The sequence below is a fragment of the Pyxicephalus adspersus genome, chromosome 4 (assembly GCF_032062135.1).
Source record: "Pyxicephalus adspersus chromosome 4, UCB_Pads_2.0, whole genome shotgun sequence".
NCBI classification, from domain to species: Eukaryota; Metazoa; Chordata; class Amphibia; order Anura; family Pyxicephalidae; genus Pyxicephalus; species Pyxicephalus adspersus.
The window spans coordinates 51,413,913-51,418,090 of NC_092861.1; the positions used below are offsets into that span (position 1 = coordinate 51,413,913).

A 4,178-nucleotide genomic window follows, 5' to 3' on the forward strand; every position below is an offset into this window, starting at 1 on the left:
TTGGGTACACAAGGATACAAATGTTTATAATTTGGCACTGCTCCTCACAATCTTAGATTACCAGCCACAGTGCATTTGTCACTTCTTATTTAAAGTGTTATTACTTTACCACAATATATATACAAACTTCAGTAAGCGGAGTTATAACTCCCCAGCTGTCAGGCTACTTTTAATCCTAAAGTGACTAAGGCTTTCCTGATTAAAAGCATAGCATCTCATTCGCTGGTCCAGTAAGCTAGAGTTTCTGAGCAGATGTACTGATTCCTCTGGGAACAGCATGGTGCATAGTTTTTGCAGTCAAAACATTCTCCCCTGGATCTTTATATTCCCAGCTCAGTCATCAAATTATTTAGCTGAGCACAAGGCATCTCTTTTGGAGAAACTAATTTAGACTTTAGGTCACATAACATTCCTTGCCAATGACAAATGTGCAGTGTACGCCAGCAATAACACTTTGAATTGCAACCCTGTTCTAAAATATACATGCTACCAAACATTTGATCAAGTGGAGTAAAATGAAATTAGAGGCATGATTATCCTTCTGGGTTTAACAATCTAAACAGCAAAATAAAGATAACAATAGTAAATATACTGTACATGACTTATTTTATATTTCTACCACTAAAACATTGACATTAAATTTATTATATTGCTGGTAATAATTACAGTAGACAGGGGATTTATAGCTGAACACACCCTCCCACACCTAATTTAAGAGTGTGACTAAGAGGATCAAGTAGGTAATAATTAGAATATATGGAAGTGCCCCCACTGGAAGAGTTGCCTTTTTCAGTTAGTTCTGGTGACCATTCTTACTGGAACTAAGAGGTGATCATACATGCAAAATTTTACAGTTGTCACAAGAATACCTTCCGGTTACAACTGTCTGAATGGGATATGCCCCTCACTTTGTACAGATTGTCTTGCATTGTGTTTCTGGGACAGACAATGAAGGGGCAGAGAGAAAGATAGCATGAAATAGACTGATGGGGATTTAACCCTTTTCTACAACATTTAAATGGCTACATTCAAATTTTGTTTATTTTGTATCATCTAACATGTTTTGTGACATCTAAAGCTACGTACACACTTCCAATTATTATCGTCGGAAAACGAACGACGAACGTTCCTGCACGATATATATGAACGATCGTATAGCACCGATCCTGCACATAGAGGTAACGACACGATCGTTCTTAGATATTGTACACACAATAGATACGATCGTTTAAGCGATAGAGGAACTATTTGCACGACAGGAAAGTGAACGGACGTTCGTTCATCACGCATGCTCTGAACATGGACGATCAACGAACGACCGTACACACGAACGATGTTCAACGATCGTCGCCCAATCCGATCCGCCGGTCCGGTCGTTCGTTTCCAACAATTTTCCTCGTTCGTCGGCGTCGTTGGTTACTTTTTTACGAACGATTTTTTGCCCAATCGATCGTTCGTCGTTCGATTGGAACGATAAAAATTGGAAGTGTGTACGCACCTTAAGTATTAAGGCTACCACAGATATTGTATAAGACTGCAAAAGGGGTCAGTCTAAACCTCTGAGAAAGGGATTGTCTTTTCCTCGTATTAAGAAACAAGCATGTAACAACTGTAGTCTGAAAAGTTTGATCACCTATTTTTCACACATTTTCCAGTTCATTGATTGGTATTAAAGACAGCATCAGGTTAGAGCCTTCATTTTCCAAGTAGTTTACACCTAATATCCAAATTTTTGGGCTTTTAATCATATTTGAGTAGGCTCTCACATTCCACCCGCTTACTTTATGGACTTGAGAATGAAGACCTTTGGGGGGATCCCTTCCCTGATTAGTACGTGGTAAAAATCCCTAAATAAATATATGGAAGAGTGGAGGGAATTATCCATGCCTAGTAATTTCCAGGAAAAGAATTACAACAATTATTATGTAGTGATAAGGAAAACATTTTTATCCATTCTTCTTTCTTATTTTAGGATCAGTCATATTGATTGACCTCGCCAAGATACATGAAATTCATACATGTGCGGGACTTAATTTTCTCATACGCCAGAATTGTACAAAGAGCTGTGCATGCATCCCACTGGAAGAGCTGTGCATGCATCCCACTGGAAGATTTCCCCTCTCTGTTTGGTAACAGCTGTAAATGTTTAAACTTCTTATCACTTTTTGTCCCAGTGATGGTGGTCACCTGGAGAAAGAGAGAAGGAATAAAGCTCTCCAGCAGACTGACGGACAGCTAAAAATGCTGACAATTGTGCTAATTTCTTTCCATGCTTGAAACTCCAAACTATATATACACTATTATGTCCTTAGGGGTCTATTTATAAAGAAGTGAATCTGACATTCACTGTCCAGTACTTGGACCATGGACCTAGAAGATTCCCACAAAGAAAATGTTTGATGTCTGATTCACTGTTTTAAAAATAAAGCCCAAAGAGTTAGCTCTCCATCTATATTCTGTATGAGCAGGGAGATACTTGATGTATATGTTTTTTTTGGGGGGGGAAGATACCCCAAGCTCCCATTATTTCTGTGGGATCTGCAGGCAGAAGTAGACGCAACACCCTGCAGTGCATGCTAGTTTGTTTATATAGGACCAACAATTTGTGGGAGGCAGCAGGACTTGGTAAGTGTACCTAAGTAAATGGCTAATGTCATTGACGTTTGGATATGTGTACTTTAAAAAGCCACTAATCCACTTATCCCATTTGTAACCTACACCAGCTTGCCTTCATCCCATACTGCTTATTGCCATGTTCTTCCTGCAGATTTGCTCCAGGTCATTCAGATGATTATTATTTTTTCTTCTATTTATATAGCACTGACACATTATGTAGCACCTTATAAAGTCCATAGTCATGTCACTAACTGTCCCTCATAGGGCTGACAATGACAATCCCTACCAGAGTCATTAACACCTCCCTTGTCCTATTCGGCTTGCTCCTACTTTCTGTTAACTTTAAAGAGCACTCAAAACCCATTTTAAGGCAGGGTCCTCTCCTCCTCCTGTGTCACTATCTGTCATTTGCAACTCGTATTTAATGTACAGCGTTGCGTAATATGTTGCCGTTATATCAATCCTGTTTATTAAAATTAATATTATTAAAAATAATAGTAGTAATAACAACACAGTCTTAGGCAAATGAAAGAAAGCCAATTAACAATGTAATAAGTAACATGCCTGCCTGTGATTTTCTTATTAAAATTACACTTTGGGGGGGGGGGGTTACAGTTTAATTTCTAATTTTATTGAGGTGCTCCTCATCTGCTGCTACCTTGTCCCCTGGTAAGCCTTCCCCTGGGCTAACAATGCTACATGTACCCCTTTACATTACTGATTTATGGCCTGTAGAGAGATGGAGGCACCTGACACACCCGGAAGTGTCAGAGGCTGAATACCCTTGTGACCCTGCAATATCTGTATATCAGAAAGTCCCCAGCTCATGGATTCATTACAGCCATGACCACAGCTGTGACATTTCCCGTTTCCTCTTTTCCTCCTTATTGCTGTCAGAGAGTTGGCTGCTAGACGGCTGGAGCAGACCTCTTGTACAATTCAGCCGTGTTATTTTTAAATAAAGCATCTGTAAAAAAAAAAAAAAAATAAAGCGTAAGGTGGTAGTGAGTGACGTCACTGGACTGTCACCGGATGCCGGAAGCGGGAACGGAAACTGAGCTGCTGAGAAGGAGGAAATATACAACAAAACGAGCGGCGATTACAGAGTTGAAGCCGGGTGAGGTCTGACTGTAAGGCGCCGGAGAACCCTGCCAACTCTGGGAGGCTTCTCTTCCCCCAGCCCGGGGGAGGATGACAGCTCTTTGGGGAGACTGAAGAAGGACAGAGATGGGCTCCGGGGCACGGTGAGGTAAATATGTCCGGTGTGCTGCGAGGCAGGCTCGTGTGATTCGGCCCAGACTGTAGCTTGCTGCTCGGGACCCTGCCTGTATAATTTTCTTACCCAGGGACCCAGTCCTATAGTAGCTAAGTGACAGGTTGTCCCTGGAGGTGTCCCTCGTGATTACTATAAAATCCCCCAGCACCAGAACAACCCATTCAGTGTACTGTGTTTACAGAGTATGGCGATGACATGGTGTGTGTAAAATGTGATGACATATATATACAAAACAACTCGGTGTGCGAGCTTCCCGGAGATGGACCCCCCTCCCAGCCTGGATCTC

The 4,178-nt window shown here is 41.2% G+C and overlaps 1 protein-coding gene across 1 annotated transcript in view; it reads left to right on the forward strand.

The window, feature by feature from the left end:
* Positions 1-3,653: 3,653 nt before the first annotated feature.
* PIK3CA (phosphatidylinositol-4,5-bisphosphate 3-kinase catalytic subunit alpha) overlaps positions 3,654-4,178 on the forward strand; it is a gene marked incomplete in the record, with an annotated part of 26,236 nt that continues 25,711 nt past the window's right edge. Inside the window, 1 exon segment of the mRNA XM_072410147.1 lies at positions 3,654-3,865.